An 18,068-nucleotide genomic window follows, 5' to 3' on the forward strand; every position below is an offset into this window, starting at 1 on the left:
CCTGCCCTATTACACCCCTTCCACTGTCTGCTCATGCTCCCCCCCTTACCCCAATGCCTCCTGCATGCCCCTGAACAGCTGATTGTTGTGGGCAGGAAGCGCTGATCCAAGGGGCTGCTGAGTACACCCTATTTTATTTCTGTGAATATTCAAACTCTGGAGTACCTACAAAGTCAGTGGCTATGCCAACACTGGCCTTTATCCTCTATGACAACAATGATGGTGGTGATCTAGCCAACTGCTGGTATTTCATTTGTGTTGAGACACTTCTCTACTTATCCCCATTGTATGAAGAATACTTCCCTACCTCTGAGGTGTTGTAAGGATACATTCAGATATGAAGATGGTAAGCACCATAAAAAAGTAAATACATACATCACCACATAAATAAAGCAACAACATTATAGGGATTGGGAATACATGGACATCTTGTAATGGAGCTACAGTCTGCTGCACTGGAAAATGACAATTTAACAAATCACGTAACTTGTTTACATAGTGCGTGTATATATAGTGGTCAGTAGTAGTTGGGGCTGAGACAGGACTGGCTAGAGTAACATGCATGACTTCACTGAGTCATTCAGGAACTGGAAGAAATTCTCCATGGCAATAAGAATGTTGCAGGATTTTCCCCTACATTCGTGTCTTTCTGACAGGTTTCCCCATGTTACTTGTGGACATTTTTTGCCCATGCACATTTCGCTTCTTGCTTCATGAGAAATAATACTTTGAGATGTTACAGAAAGCAGTTTAACAAACAATAATGAAAATGGAATTCACTTTGATCCCTCCACTTCCCTCTCTAAAATTTTCCATTCATATCCAAGGAACACATTCATTTATCTGGAATACTTGGCTGTGAAAAAAGTGCATTTCCTGGAATATAGTTTTTTAGCTCTTGTTTAGTTTTCTGTCCATGTGGGATAGAGCATGAAACTTTCAAGTTTTTCAAACCCCTTCTGAAACCAGTATGATGCAACACCTAGCAAACAGAAGCCATGATGCTAGAAATTGCCAGATGCATGAGGTCAATGCTTTTGGAAAGTTTGAGAGGGCAGTAAATGCTCACAGTATATAATATCGTTAGCTGTCTCACACAGATAAGTGTACACTAATGTTAATATTTTCACCTACAGCAATTATTTGTGGTAAACTCAAAGCAGAGCAGCACCACCTCCCTAGGCCAGGTTTAAGGGATATATTTTAATGGTGAGTTTAGGCCAACATTTTAAAAAGTGGACACTGATTTCAGGTGCCTCCATTTTTGGAGGCCCAGCCTGTGACACCTTGAAACTACAGGCAGTGCTCAGACTTACAACACAATTGGTTCCTGAAAATCGTGTCTTAAGTCAAACAGTCATAACTCAGAAACACATTTTCCCATAGGGGGGAAAAATGGGGGATTGGTTCCTGAACCAAGGCCTGATATTTTCACCAAAATAACCCAGATTTTTTAACTCAATCAATTATAGTAATATAGCTGCATTAATGTATTTATATTGTAAATAGCAATTATATGGACTAAAAATCACACAAGCTAAAAATACATAAAGAAACACTGTATATTACCCCTACCTAAAAATGATCTAAAAAGCAGAGACAAGTTTTAAAGCCTTAAAAATATATATATATATATATACACACACACACACACACACACACACACCTTGTCTTCATCATTCCTGGGTGTTGCTGATCTTATTTGATTTGTAGGTTAAGAAACCTACTGAAGGAATGAAAGAGATGGGTCACCTTCTTCTGAGCTCATAGGTGGGTCTAATTGGGTGGAGTTTTCAGGGGGTTTGAGGTGATTTGGAAGGACTGAGATTACTTTGCTGGACTTTTTGAAGGGCTCTTCTCAGGAGTCTTGGCTGCAGGTTTTTCTGGAGTCTTGTTTGCTTTCTTAAAGAAAATCTAAGGAAGTTTGCACAGATGTTCTCTTTTCCTTGAAAATTTCTCTGTAGCAGGTGTACATGTTGGATATGCCCCTATTTACAGATGCACTGTGTTCAATGTTGGGGTCATGTTCATCAAACAGGGACATGGCAGCTTCCAAATATTGAAATGTCTCAGCCAACACTTTTGAGGTCAAGAGGCGGAGTGTCTTCAAGAGTGGATACATCATCTTCTTGCTCTGCCACTTTTTGCTATTCCAATTCAATGCGGTCTTCATTAGTTAATTCTTCAGAATATGATGCCAGCAATGCATCAACATCCTCTGGTGCAATGTCTAAGAGGAGTTCTTAGCCCATTTCAACAACATCTTTGGTCACCTCTTCAACAGTTTCTGTAAAGCCTTGGAAATCAGACACAAACTCAGGACACAATTTTCCCCAAACGCCATTCAAATTTGATTTTTTAACTTCACTCCTTGCTGCTCCGATGTTCTTGACTGCATGGTAAATATTAAAGCCCTTCCAGAATTCCTTCCAAACTGGTCCACCTTCCTTCTCAGTTGCCCTGATGGCCTGGGTAAATGTGATCCTAAGATAGTAGGCCTTGAAGGATGCAATTATCCCCTGGTCTATGGATTGCAACAATGAGGTGGCGTGGGTGGGGGGGGGGGGGGGGGAGAAACACCACTTTGATATCAGGATGCATGTCATCAAGGATGGTTGGATGACCAGAAGCATTGTCAAGGATTAACAATGCTTTAAATGCAAGACTGTTTTTGTTGCAATAATCCCCGACTCTTGGCACAAAGTGATGATTAAATCAGTCCTCAAAAATATTCTTATTGACCCATGCCTTAGGATTGGATTTCTGTATCACTGGGAAAAATGCGTTGGAATATGCCTTCAAAGCCCTGTGGTTTTCCAAATGGTACACAAGCTGCAAAGGTTTAAGTTTAAAGTCACCTGCAGAATTTGCACCGAGCAAGAGAGTGAGCCTATCTTTAGCAGCTTTGTACCCTGGCATGGCTCTCTCTTCTTTGGCAATGTAAGTTCTTGACAGCATTTTTTCCGCCCAAGAGCCCAGTTTTGTCAATATTAAAAGCTTCCTGAGCACAATACCCACCCTCTTCAATTATCTCAGCCAATGTCTCAGGAAAAGCACGAGCTGCCTCCTCATCAGCACTGGCAGCTTCACCTGTGACCCTGATGTTATGCAAATTGACCCTGGCTTTAAACATAAACCACCCCCTTCTGGCATTAAAAGGCTCAGCAATAGAACTCTCCCCCTATTGTTTCTTTATTAGATCATCATAAAGACTCCTAGCCTTTTCCTGAATTATGCCTAAACTCACAGGAGCATCGTGTTGATTTTGATCCTCCAGCCAATTTCTCAACTTGAGCAATAAGTTGAACACACTGCTTATTTATCAAGTTGATTGCATAGGAACTGAGCCCTTAACATGTTCTTCTAAGAAGAACAAACATCAGATTTATGCTTTTCTGCCATTATTAATGTCAAAGAAACAAAATTTTAAAATGGAGTTTGGAAACACAAAGATTCACCATGTAAAAATGGCATCGGAAGAGCAAATGACCATCTTAAGCCAGGGAGATGAGCAGCACAGAATGTTAATGTGCACGTATGAACATATTAACTTGTTCGCTGGCATGGCATCGGATCAAGTGTCATAAATTCGTCCTAAGACATCAGAAAGTTGAAACAGGGTGTCAGTTTATAAATATCAGTGCCGTTCATCATAACTCAAACATTATAAAGTCAAGGACTGTCTGTAGTTTTCATGTGCGCCAAGCACCACAACTCCATTTGAAATCGGGGGTGTTTGGTTTCCTCAGCATCTCTGAAAGTCAGGCCCAAGGTCTCAGGCTGGGCATCCATAAATAGAATTCCCTATCTGCACCTATAACCCAAACCTGGACACCTTTGGAACATGTAATTAACTCCTTATATTCAAGGCCAGTAAGGAAAGGCTCCTATGACCAAATCACATAGTCTTTCTTAGCTATTTACTGGACTTCAGTGGGAAACCAGAAGATAGTGTAAATCCAACACCAGAATACACTGCAGTCTCAAAAATACATAAATGCATCAATCACATCTCCAGTTCCATTAGATACATTTAGATAAAATTTACAGGGGTTGATCTATAAACAAAAAAATTAGAAAAATAAAGTTTAAGAGATGTCCACAATATGGAATTAAGACAATTATTTGTTATAGCTGAAATTTGGTTAGAGGGGAAAAATATGAAGAGTTAAGAGCTTAATATTTACCCTTCTATACTGTTGTGGGATTAGAAATCCCTGCATGTCTCTTCACAGATCATTTTACATACATCTCAGCACCACTTTCCTACATCTCTGAAAGAGTTATCAGTTAGAGCCTTTTAGATCAGGTAGGCTAAATATAGGCAGATCAATTTTTAATATTAGTTTAACAAAAGTATCTATTTCCATTCAGTAATTATCAGCTTCCATATTTTAAAATTGGATATGAGAAAGTACCAAAAAGTGATCTCATTCTTTTTACTCAGTGCTAGCCTGAGTACCGAAAAGCCTGAAAGGGAAAACCCTCTAGGCATTGTCAACACTGGGAAAATGCATCTTGTTAGAAACTGTGTTAACTAATATGATATTAGACACTGTTGCACTTTCCTTGTATACTTAGGGCCTGATTATGTGAGGTGCTGACCACCTCCTGTGAAGCAAGTTCAAGAGCTGCTCATCACATTTCAAGACTGGCCCCTTAAACAACCCCAGTTCATGGGTTTCCAACCAGTTAACCCCAGATTAAAGGCTAGATAAAGCCCATTTTCATGATCAGGTTGAGGTGTTGCTTTGTACTATTGAAGGCTAGCAGCCACAGGGGCACAGCCAATGCTTTTATGCTCTTCCTTGGAGCAGTCTGAGACATGGCTTGGCATGTTCTTCCACAGACATGGAGTTAGTAGTTCATACTGTATAAGAAATAACAGCACTACAGATACAAGACAAGATTCTGTCTGGCTCTTATAGACTGGGGAGGAGAAGGCAAGGACCTCTCTCCCTTCACCTGGCCTTGAAGGATGGCAATGAGAGGCAAAATTGCAGTTCCACTGCTGAGGACAAAAAAGGCCTGCTCTTTCCCTACTGGGTGTGTAGTACCCAATTGGGGGGAGGGAGAAGATGGAGGTGAAGCCCTAACCCTCTCCCTACTCCACACCAGTACATTAATTTCATTTTAATGATGGGGAAAACTGAGGCTCTTGAACTGGTTTTCAATCCGTAAAATGCTGATAATACTAATTACCCACCTTCCTCTGAAAAGCACCCACCAACTGGCCTGCTTGAACAGGACAAAGCTGCCACTCTCAATGTGGGAGGTGGTGTGCAGGAAAGACAATCTCACAAGGAACCTTCAGGGACTAGCTACCAGACTGCCACCCATTAATAAAAGATCTACATTTCAAGTGAAGGGGGATTATACAGAATGAACTAGCAAAATAAATGGCATACTGTTTCCTAAACAACCTTTTCACTCAGCTCTGGGAAAGCAAAGATGGATGGGGGAGCATGTGTCAGGCTCACCCTTCTCTTTTCTCAGCATTTTACAGGTATGAAAAATTAAAACCCGGGGTAATGATGCCATCTAGTGGTAAAAGTGGCACACAGCTGCACGCTGAACATCAGACACATCACTGCGGTTTTGTGTGTGGAGGAGAAGAAAGAAGAGGGTTTAGGTGTCATAGTTCCATCCAGGGAAAAAATGTTATAAAAACCAAGAGCTTGTAGGTCAGCATGAATCAATGTTTCCATTTTTATCAACAGTTTCCCCCCCCCCTCCCCCACACACACAGTTTTTCCACTGCACAAGCATGTCAGTGAAGGATTCCACGCAAACCTACCTATGTGTTTTTGGAGACAGCCCTGAAAAACATGAGACGTTAATCTCATGCTGGAGAGGGTTCCCCCTTCTTTCAGCTTTTGGGGCCAATTTCAAGTCCTCTTTCACCATCTGGGTCTGTGCAAGACATCCTGCACAATTCTTGGATGACATGTACCAGTCACCACCTACACACCTGAAACCTAAAGCCTTCCCTTGGTAAAAAAAAATATTCAGTGTTGTCTTGGCTCTCGCTGGTATATGAACTATATCTTATAGCTTCTGTAAGAACATGCATTGCATTCAGGGAATGGATGGATCTGGAAACTGGTAACAGACAACTCCTTTCATTGATAGGTTGCTGGTTCAAGCCAAGCCTGAATAGGTTGTTATGGACTGAAGAGCATTTCTCTGTGGTGGTTGTTTATTATGCTTTATAAAAAGAGTGGGTAGATTTTAGTCCATTTCCTAGTGGGCAAGTGTCCACATCACTAAACTGGCCACCACACCTGGCAATCTTGTTGGTAGGCTAAGCAGAAAAGTCAAGGTCTGAAAAGGAACAGAAACAAAACTCTTTCCTCCAAAAGCCAGGCTGAGGCAAATGAGCAGGCTGGTGAGGGGAAGCTCACCCTTCCCTACTTGTTTTGTGGATAAAGGGGTTTCAGCCTCTGGATTTGTCTCCAACACTAACATAAGAACTGCCACACAGGGTCAGACCATCTAGCCCAGTATTCCGTCTTCCAACAGCGGCCACTGTCAGGTGCTTCAGAGAGAATAAATAGACCAGGCAATCGTGAAGCGATCCATCCACTGTCTTCTATTCCTAGAATCTGGCAAACAGAGGCCAAGAACACTCAGAGCATAGTGTTACATTCCTGCCCATCTTGGCTAATAGCCATTGATAGGCATATCCTCCATGAACTTATCTAGTTCTTTTTTGAACTCTGTTATAGTTTTGGCCTTCACAACATCCCCTGGCATCCAGTTCCACAGGTTGACTGTGCGTTGTATGGAAAAGTACTTCCTTATGTTTGTTTTAAACATGCTGCCTATTACTTTCATTGTGTGACCCCTGGTTCTTGTGTTCTATGAAGAGGTAAAAAACACTTTCTTGTTCACTTTCTTCACACCAGTCACAATTTTATAGATCTCTATCATATCCTGTCAATCATCTCTTTTCCAAGCTGAAAAGTCCCAGTCTTGCTAACTTCACAGCTTATGAAGCCTCTTATTGTATAATGTCCTCACACCCCCCCCCCTCCCCACATACAAACACACTGCGATGTCAGGAGGGATCCTTCTTGCCCCAGCCTAGTAAAGAATCCAATAACGCAAGATGTGAGGTTGATAGACTACAGGGAAAAGGCACATGAGATGTAAATAGAATAAACATTTTGTGACAGAAGCTCAGACTTTGTCTCAGTGGGTCCCACGCTTCCTGGCAGATTACGCTAGCCTCAGAGGCTCACGGTGACCCTCCACGTAACCCTTCTCTCTCTAGGGACAAAGGTCACAGCCTACTGAGCCATTTTCATCATAAAACAGCAAGGAAGGGGAGGAGAAGCTACTCTCCCTCACACAGTCTCTGTTGCCTCCCAGGCTCAGTCAGGGAGGGGAGGGGGAAAGCCAGGGCCCGCCCTCTACTCTGAGCTCCAGCCCAGGAACCCTGATAGCAGCAGTTCTTGGTAGCTGACTTTTTTTAGAAACAGGACAAGTACAATTCCTCAATATCTACTTCACCCTTACCTCAGGGCCTCCTTTCTTGTGCCTGATAAGGTGTATACCGCTCCCTTTCTCCAGCAGCATAGCTCCTGACAAACACACCCCATCTGACTAAGTGGGAGGCTTTAACTAGTTTCAGCCAGCCCCTGATTGGCTTCAGGTGTCCCAATCAACCTAGCTGCTTTTTGGAAGGATCTTAATTGGCCCCAGGTGTCTTGATTACCTGGAGCCACTGCCATTTGGTTACCATAGTAACAGGGATTCATTTAGCCTGGGGCTAACATACTTGTTTCTCACTACTTTCCTATAGCCATCTGGCCTTGCCCCATCACAATTTTTAAAACGTCACCACCACTGAATCGTAAGAGATAACGCTGTTTAGATTTGTCCAGGAAAGTACAATCTCTTTGCATATCTGCTTTGTAACAGACTTCTGTTTGGAAGATTACTTCTCAACAGCCTAGTAATAGAGCAGAGAAGTTAAATAAATAATGTTAGAGATTCAAAAACTGTGCCTGGGAAAAGGTGAATAATACTCACTGAAAGAAAGTCAACTTACATTTATGCTTCTTCACCCAGATCAAAGTCCAAGTCACCCAAAAGGATTGTCTTTAGAGAAATGGCAACTTTTCAAACATGGTCCAGCTCTGACAATGGAGAAACATCATAGTAGAATACCACAGGAAACTATGGATGTCCATTAACTCCTGCCTATTTGAAAATGTGGAATGCAATCTATCAAGTGAGATGAAGTCCATGCCTGGGTCCTGGGTCTCTCAAAGAACAAGCCTTAGCCTCCCTAGCATACTGCCTCCGTACTCAAACTTTAAAGAGGCTGATCATGCATAGCAGAGTTGTCCATGCTGTGCAAGGGTAGACAACAATGCCTACTGGAGGAATGATACCAGTTATCTCCCGTACTTGACGGAACAGAGGGTTCTTTTATACCTGCACTCGGTGGCTGAGATAAAAAAGGAAATGATGAGAAACACAGAGATCAAGTCAAGAATCCTCATCTCTGTTTTCTGTGTCTGATGACTATTTCAGGATTATTTGTCACTGTGACCTTTTTTTGGTGAAAGCTGTAAACTAACTCAGGAGCCTTCAGCTAAACTTTAACCTATCTGAATTCTGAGCTGTCTGCTGTAGCCAAGAGCAAATATGCTGAACTCTAGCTGAGTAACAGCATGATCCTTTTCAAAAGGCCATATCTTCTTAGAATAACACAGATTTGTTTACTTAGTCAAATACACTTGAGTTGAGGCTGCTCTAAAAGCTAACAGGATTCCAGTAACTGATACTGGCATTTCTGTTAAATATATTCATGTCCCTTTATCAAAATTCTTTTGCCATCTAGTTACAATGATGCAGGGTCCCATCTCCAATTTGAAGTCAGTTCTTTGAGTTAATAGACAATTTTAGAGTTGGCTGAAAATTTTTAACCAAAAGTAAAAAAAGGGAGGCGGGGGACAGACTTTCTGGTGAAAAATTTCCCCAATTTTCATTCAGCTCCAGTAATTTTATTTCCATTTTATCTGAGACTTTCATTTCCAAACTGAGCCCAAGGAGAGAGTAAGAAAACAGCCTTTTCCTTTGGAGAAATGATTCTATTTTTTCCCCAGTGTTTCTGTTGCTCTAACAGTACTAGGCCAGCCGTGCCCCATTATGAATACACTCACACATTTAATAAAATGAGTTACAGGGGAAAACAGCAAGATGCCAGCTTGAGGATTTGTCTACATCTGGAATGCTAGCAAAGAGTGCAAGTAGCAGGGGAGATCAAGGAGTAGTTAAGTCTGCTTTATAGACTGGCCACCAGTTGGCAGGCATACCACCATAACTCAGGTCAAAGTCCTGAGCTATTTCCTTTTACTGTTGAAAGAAGATAGGAATGAGAGAGAGGAGAGTGTTTAGATTTGAGAGTTCTCCACTGGCTTGATGAACTAAATCTTCTCATCCTCACTGTATCTTATATCCTCACTTTCTACCAAGTCCAGCATCTGCATTCTGAGGTTTTAGGGACTGGGATCAGTCTATTTGTTCTCTGTGCAGTCTAGCATACTTGTGGATGCTAAAAAATAACAAATAGTGATGCATCAATAGCCAATCAAAACAAACCATGTTTTGGCTTATTGCTTAAATAATGTAGTGTATTGTTGACGCCACTATTGCAACCACCAAAAGTAATTAATCCCATGCTAACCAATCTGCATTTTGAATTTCACCAACATGCTGGATTCCTTTTCTTTTGCTCAAAGCAACACCTTTGCTGCTGTGAGAACAGGAATGAATAGGATATAGGCAATATTTCCACTCGGGGGGAAGTTCCACTCAGCCAAAGGTGTAAAACAAAATTGTGTGTGTCACTGAAAAAGTTATCTTGAAGACTTGCTCTACAAAAGGAAATTATCTAATGAATTAAGGTTTCATCCAGCACCCACTGAAATCTCCCATTGACTTCAATGGCATTAGATCTGACTCTGAAAATTGTGACGTGATGGACTTGGAAAGACACAAAAGTCAGGAAGCGTCCTTATCTCAGACTATTGTGGAAACAAAACAAAAAATCAAAAAGGCATGAGTTCAGGCTAGGAAGTGACACATCTCTTTAGGATGATGGGTGTCAAATTTGGCTTTTTGTTTTTTCGCCTTTTTGCTTTACATCACAACTTTAACTCAATCTGTTGTTTTTTTAAATGGTATTTAGAAAGAAAACACCATGTGAAAACAAGATGTCTCCTTTAGACTAACTGCTGCACACTGGTTTCCATTAAGGATGTGCCATATGCCCAGTCCCTCTGGAGTTTAGCTCACTGAAAGCAATGGATGGCTGACCCAGCCATGCAACCAGCTTCCAAGGACAGCTGTATGTAACAAAATGAACTACTAGTGGCCAGCAAAAAAGAACTGAGAGTCTTGGTCAATATGATGTAATTGCTCCTGATGTCAAAACCATTTGAGGCTTCTACACTCATTGCTTGTTCTCCTGTGTACTGTGAATAAGCAATGTTAGCGAGGTAATTACTGATGATATAGAGGACACACCCACATATTGAAAAAAACAAGCTTTTAAATATTACTACAAAAGTAATAAGAAAAATAATTTTTACTGTAAATGGAAATTAGCTTAACTTTCTATTGACACACACAGGGCCTCATTTCAAGCCCACTGAAATATATGGGAGTCTTCTGTGACACTCTGTACCTCAAAGGAGCACCCTAGACCCCCATATTCACCACTGTGATATGATTATGATGTGTTTTGTACAAAGTATGCCTTGTGAGGTATCACTTAAGAAGCCTTGATTTGTTGCACATTACTACCCTGTTAAACTGTGTGTTATCCTTGTATCTGAAGTTATGAAGTATTTCTGTGTGTGTGAGATTGAAATATATTGTGAGGTTGGGAGATGCCTACAGCCAGCCTTTCAGTGGCAACAAAGGAGCAATAGTGAGACAGATTTACATCAGGACCAACTAGTCAGATGTTGATGGCCCAATAAGAAGAATCCACTATCCCAGAGACTCCTCAGAGAGGGCACGTACCCAATGAGGACTGCCTAACCCCCACATCACAGCAAGGATCTTTCTAGCAGCTGGAAGAAAACATAAAAAAGAGGTGCAGTGACATCATCACTGGGCCTCTCACCTCCCCCATCTCAACACTTGGAAGATCATCTGGAAGGTAAAGACTTTGAACTGAGGAGATTGGTCCTAGGCTGGGAAGGGAATCCAGCCTGTGTATTAAGAGCTTTAAACTGCCTGGAACATCCAGTGGGGTGAGAAACTGCTTGATTCAAATCCTGCTTAGTTTGTAGAATTTAGACTACAAATTTATTTGTATTTCTTATGTAACCAACTGTGATCTCTACGCCTGCTATTTATAATCTCTTAAAATCTGTCTTTCTATAGTTAATAAATCTATTTTCTATTTTACCTAAAACAGTGTGGTTTTGGTTGAAGTGCTTGGGGAATCTCAGCTCAGGTTAACAAAGGCTGTTGCATATCCGCTACCCTTTCTCGGAGTGGTGAAATAATAAATTAGTTTGCACTGTCCAAGGGAGTCTTGAGCAGCCTAAGATGGTATATTTTTGGGATGCAAGGCTGGGTGATTGGCTGGTGTCCCTCTCTGTATTATTCATGAGTGGCTTAGAGAGCATGCATGCAATGTAGCTGGTTGCAAGTCCCCACAGGCTGATGGCTGAGTAATCACAGCATCTGGAGGGAGTTGCTGTTTGTCACTGGCATAGCTTTGTGAGCTATTGCCCAGGCTGGAGACTTAAGGGGGCACAGCAGTCCCACAGTTCCAGTCTGTACCCTGGAGTCAGATCCCATCACATCCTCCCATTAACTTCAGTGAGAATTGGATTAAGACTATTGTCAAAGTTCCTTCCCCACTCTGAATGTTAGGGTACAGATGTGGGGACCTGCATGAAAACCTCCTAAGGTTACTTTTACCAGCTTAGGTTAAAACTTCCTCAAGATACAAACTATTTTACCCTTTGCCCTTGGACTTTCGCTGCCACCATCAAACGTCTAACACCAGTGTTGTTATTATTATTAGGAAAGAGTTTGTTTGGAAACGTCTTTACCCCAAAATCCTCCCAAATCTTACCCCCTTTTTTCTGGGGAAGGTTTGATAAAAATCCTCACCAATTTGCATAGGTGACCACAGACCCAAACCCTTGAATCTTAAGAACAATGAAAAAAGCATTCAGTTTCTTAAAAGAAGAATTTTAATAAAAGAAAAAGTAAAAAGAATCACCTCTGTAAAATCAGGATGGTAAATACCTTACAGGGTAATTAGGTTCAAAACATAGAGAATCCCTCTAGGCAAAACCTTAAGTTACAAAAAGACACAAAAACAGGAATATCCATTCCATTCAGCACAGTTTATTTTCTCAGCCATTTAAAGAAATCATAATCTAATGCATATTTAGCTAGATTATTTACTAAGTTTTAAGACTCTATTTCTGTTCTATTGCCAGCAAAAGCATCATACAGACAGACACAGACCCTTTGTTTCTCCCCCCTCCAGCTTTGAAAGTATCTTGTCTTCTCATTGGTCATTGTGGTCAGGTGCCAGCGAGGTTATCCTAGCTTCTTAACCCTTTACAGGTGAAAGGGTTTTTCCTCTGGCCAGAAGGGATTTTAAAGGTGTTTACCCTTCCCTTTATATTTATGACAACTATACACAGCAGAGAGATACGATTTCTTCTTTCCCTTACCCTATCAACAGAGTTTTTGTGTATGTAGGTGTTGCTAAAATTCTGCATTATGGGTTGGGATATAACCAACATAAGAACTATCTTCTCCTGGAACTAAGTGCTTTATGGTATACCATTTGTCTGCAGCATTACTATATGAATGCTAAATCAATCAGTTAGACTAGTAAACCAAATCCATTCCTAGTGTAACTCCATCAGCCTCAGAGATGTGGTTGGTCCAGTGTGTGCACTGCTTGATTTATAGAGGAAAAAATCCTAGTATATTCCCATCCCATACAAAACATGGCTCACCTCCAGTTTAGCGATTCTTAGTACTCCTGCTCCCCTCACTTAGGCCCTGAGCCATGGTGAGCCCAGATATCCCACTCCCCTTAGCTTCGCCCCCCCCGGCCAGGGAAGTACAAAAAAATACGTATTTTTTTTTTTAAAATGCAGAGAACAGAATCAATGAAAAACCGTTCTACCCCTACAGCTGTGTCTAATATCTGGCTCTCTCCTTTCCCTTCCATTCCTCTAGAATGTTTTTCCTTCTCCTTCTGTTGCCCACTGTTCTCTTTACACCATATCTCATTCCTGTGTATTTCTCTTCCTTTTGTCTTATCCCTTCCTCTCCCCTATGCTCTCTCACTTTTCCTACCCATTTCCTGGCTTCCTCCATTTTTCACTTCAATATTCTCTTCTACTACCCTGACCCCATCTCTCCCTTTTTCCTCCTTGGTTCATGTTGTTCCCTCTCCCCCTCCCCTATATTGACTACCTAATTCTTTCCCCCATGGTCCTCACATCTTTTCCTTACCTCCTATTTATTTTTCCAGACCCCTCTCTCTTTAGGATGGACTGGCCTCTATTCCACTATAGTCTGGGACATGGGTTCTACAGACCACCTCTTAGTGTCTCTTCTCAGACTGGGATCATGAGCATGGATTTTTCTAAAGGGCCCAGAAGCCACTCCTGTTACATGCAGGGCACCTCTCTTATGCTCCCCTGCCTAGTTCCAACCACCAAAAGTTAGAAATTGATTACATTTGACATCTTTAAATATAAATTATGAATGGCTCCTCTAGCTCTCATCTACTGCTATGGAGGTAAGGGCAAATGTCTGGCATAGTTTCTACAGTTTGTGTTATCTTGTTTTTCTTCTGGATACAAAGGCTCTTTGCACGTTTAAAAGACAGCCCCTAAATGAGGGACCAATCACTCTGAAATAGGAACAATCATGGATGTTTATTCTGTCACCAGTTCAACCCCACATGGTTTTCCTCTACAAAAATGCAACTATGTCCTGCCAAAAATCACTTGTGGCTATCCTCATGACAGTCTCAAAGGAACATGAACGCTGAGAAGACTAACAGCTGGAGTAGCCTTGCCAACATTGGAGCATCAAAATATGTATTACTATCCTACAAGATTCAGAGTAGCAGCAGTGTTAGTCTGTATTCGCAAAAAGAAAAAGGTATCCGATGAAGTGAGCTATAACTCACAAAAGCTTATGCTCAAATAAATTTGTTAGTCTCTAAGGTGCCACAAGTACTCCTTTTCTTTTTATTCTACAAGAAATCATATATACGTACTTCCATCAGAACTGAAACCATTTTTCAGAGCAGATTTGAGTTTAAAGGTTTTTTTTTTTTTTTTGTCTTAGTACCTTTCTCCCCTCCTTACCAAACAATAATTTCTACCCAGTATGGTACTCAAGAGGTCTTTATTACTGAAACTACACTTCAGATTATCTCTCTCCCTCTGAAGTGATGAGGCACAGACTTGACCTTCCTTAAAAAGGCTATTAATCCGATGAGAAAACAAACCACCAACTGTTTTTTTTAATGGCCATTATAAAGTGGGGCCCACATTGGTTAGTGTTTCTCTAGAGCAGGGGGAGTGGGGGTGGGATTAGAAGAAACAGAATATGCCCCAAAGTGAAAATAGAGGTTCTCACCCACGTTGCTCATTTTATAGATGAATTATTGCCTTAGGGCAATGAGAAACTCTTTAGCAGATTTCAGAGAGGAAGGCTAAGGTGATCAATCCAGCCTAGTTTTGTATGAATGTCCCAGGAACTAATATTGACATGGTGCTTTGAACATGTTTTAACGATCTGCAAACTAGCTGACCTCCCCACCCCCGTCCTCAGGATGTCATGAGGAGTTGGGAACCCTGTATTTGGACCCCTGTAATAACTCCTTCCCACTGTTGCAATGGAGTCTAGAATGATCAGGATCCAAAGGTAAGGCAGGGAACAAGTTTTTATACATTTGTATAGCATCTAGCACCAAATCAGGATCAGGGCCCTTGAGCACCACTGTATTATCAATTTAAACAATTAAATTTATATATAGAGAGAGGTTTGTTCTAAGAGATTCAGATCTGTTGGTGGTACTCTCACACTGGTGACCACCACACAAATATTTTGGAGAGAGAAGGTGGGTGAGGTAATATCTTTTATTGGACCAACTTCTATTATCTCTCTCACCAGCAGAATTTGGTCCAATAAAAGGATATTACCTCACCCACCCCAGTCTAATATCCTGGAACCGACCAGGGTACAACAACACTGAATCCAAATATTTTGCCATAAAAATAATGCAATCTGTGCTTCACAGGATTAATTATAACATTCATATAGTGTCTTATTTGTATAATATAAATATGCATGACAGCAAAAAAATAACATTAAGGCATTAAAAATCAGGCCAATCCTAGAATAAGACAGTGAATCAGATTTTTAAGATCATAGGAGAGATTAGTAGGTAGATTTCAAGATGACAAAAGAACTATAGGGACTGTTTTGGCCTTTGGCAGCACATATATTTTTACTTATCTTATTTGAGCCTCCTTTTATTACTTCTTGCTCTTTATTTTTCTGACTATGTGTTGTTCAACCCAATTTTACTAATATTTTTGTTAAAAATATTAAACCTCTCTTGTATTGTGATCTATGTTTGACTGTCGTGATTTGTTATACATTTCCTTTAAAAGATCAGAGACAAAAAACTAACAAGAAAAGGGGTTACATCCATGCAAACAAACAGCTATGCAGAGAGTATTAAAAACATTTAATCACTGTAGCAGGAAACCTATTATGCCCTTTAAGTTTCATGTTCAGAATACATACAGCATTTTAAAATAGAGCCTTATTTTGTGCTTTACCCAACAGTTGAGACCAGAGACACCCGAGGTTATATAATATATATAATATTCTAGGGGCTGTTATATATAATGCTGGGGTTGGGTTATTTTTCAGAGAGCATCTCCAACTCTGGAGTTCACTTCCCTTCTTGCACTGACAGCCTGAATTTGTTGATCTTCCTGGCATGTTGCAAGATCTACTGATGTAAGTGCTTTCTCCCAAAAGAGCCTTATTTTATTTGTGGACCAGGCAGTTCTTTTCACCGTTTTTTACACTGTTAGTTTACAGTATGTTTCTAAATTTGTATTTTTCTTCCACCCAGTTATGAGAAAACTGAAAATACAATACAGTAAGTAAAGTACACATTAAGCAAAGTGATGGATGTTCTCATATCAAACAATCACCTGTTAGGAAAAGGCAAGGGAGTAGAGAAGAGGACGGAAGAGATTTGTTTTTGTAACAATGTAAACAAAATGTGTAACGTCTTTGGTATGCAGAGCACAGCCAGAGACTGCTATCAGAATTTGCACTGCTGATATTATGGGTCCCTCTAATGTTACTATAGCAATTGTAACCACCTAACATATCTGAGCTCATTTGTGGTTAGTAACAGCATCAAAAGATACAGTTTGTAATGGTTCTGCATATGACAAATTTGACAAGGAAAAACAACTAAAATACATTAGCATGCTGTATGCAGTTTATAAATATTAATAAATTACTGAATTTCTTTGTGAAGAGAATAGAAATAATGTTAAACAGAACTCTAATTAAAAGTAGACCGTTTTCTCATGATTTCTGTCACATTAGAGCTAGTGTTGACCTTGACTTTAAAGGGCTATACTACTATTTGTCTATCAGCAAGTCTAGAAATACCTCTATATGGTCCTTATCCCCACAGTATCTAAGTAGTAGCCAAGACACACCTCTGATATTAACCTGTTTCTTCTACTCACCAGCACAAGACATGCAGGAAGTGGGAAAGCTGCAGGTTCTGAGCAAGAAGAGCGCACAGGACAGAGGATGGCCAGAGAAAGTTTGAAGTAGAAGAACAGGAGATGGTAGATAGTACTAAAAGCCTCTGGCAGAACAACTCATAGGGAAGCAACCCATGGCTTTACTGGAGCTGTAGTGAATGTTCCAGATGGGAAAGGTGATCCTACTTCCCCAGCCGGAAGAGTCCATTTCACAGGCTGCTGGAAGCTGCTGCCAAATTGAACCAACACAGGTTGGAGGACATGGTAAGGACTTTTGCTCACCTGAACTCTAACAAGCTCTTATCTCTTCTCCTTGTCTTTTTCCTCTGTAGGAAAAACATTAGCAGAGCCAAGCAGGTTGTATGGGCTCCATGGTTCAAGGCACAGTGGATCAGAAACAAGTAATTGTACTGATGGGATGACTGACATTGGTTTGCCTCTGGCTTTCCTATAATATAGCACTCAAGAAGAGCAACAGGAGGGGAGAAAAGAAGAATGGACAAATGACAACAGGATTTACACTTCATACACCCAAAGCATGATGTTTGAAAATAAGTAAGGCTAAGATTTAGTCATGGGTATTTTTAGTAAAAATCAGACAGGTCACAAGCAGTAAACAAAAATTCACAGCCCGTGACTAAATCTTAGCTGCCCTGGGGGACCCGAGGGGGGCTGCTGCTCTGGGGGGGCCCCGGTGGGCCGCCAGCTGCCCCCTGCTCTGGCAGCAAGGGCTGACTGCCTCAGACTGCTGCTGCTCCAGGGCCGCCCCTGGGGCCAACTGCACCGGCCGCTGCTTGAGTGGCCCCGGGGCCAGCTGCCTGGGGCTGCCCCAGCAGAGGCCAGTGTGGCTGGCCCTAGGACCAGCTGCTTGGGTGGCCCTAGATTCAGCTGCACCAGCCACTGCAGAAGTCTCAGAGGTTCCGGAAAGTCAAGGAACCCGTGACTTCTGTGACCCATGTAACAGACTCATAGCCTTAAAAAGTAAGTCATTAAGGAAAGAAACTGCTGCAGTTCTCAAATACAGTTGTGCTCTACACTGTAGCACACAGAACCGAGTGTTGTTCGGTCACTAGTAATGCATACAGGGCTTACTATTATAGCTTCAAATCAAAAGCACATAAAAAGACTTTTCTCCTGGGAGTAACAAACATCTCTAAGTGCTTGCTATGTTCAGTAAGTCTTTTGCCTGAAAGGTTAGGTACAATATGCTAGTATATTTTTTAATCTACTCCAGATAAA

At 41.2% G+C, this 18,068-nt stretch overlaps 2 protein-coding genes across 3 annotated transcripts in view; both read right to left on the reverse strand.

The window, feature by feature from the left end:
• The window catches only part of SLC16A12 (solute carrier family 16 member 12), a 66,399-nt gene extending 58,797 nt beyond the window's left edge, over nt 1–7,602 (reverse strand). For both annotated transcript variants that reach the window (XM_038408238.2, XM_043519002.1), the window contains exon 1: nt 7,522–7,602. The gene's annotated coding sequence lies outside the window, so the exon portion shown is untranslated. The remainder of the gene's footprint in view (nt 1–7,521) is intronic.
• Nucleotides 7,603–17,948: 10,346 nt separating this feature from the next.
• Nucleotides 17,949–18,068, reverse strand: part of PANK1 (pantothenate kinase 1) — a 37,659-nt gene continuing 37,539 nt past the window's right edge. The window contains exon 8 of the transcript XR_006282551.1: nt 17,949–17,960. The gene's annotated coding sequence lies outside the window, so the exon portion shown is untranslated. The remainder of the gene's footprint in view (nt 17,961–18,068) is intronic.

Source organism: Dermochelys coriacea, chromosome 7 (assembly GCF_009764565.3).
Source record: "Dermochelys coriacea isolate rDerCor1 chromosome 7, rDerCor1.pri.v4, whole genome shotgun sequence".
Classification (NCBI taxonomy): domain Eukaryota; kingdom Metazoa; phylum Chordata; order Testudines; family Dermochelyidae; genus Dermochelys; species Dermochelys coriacea.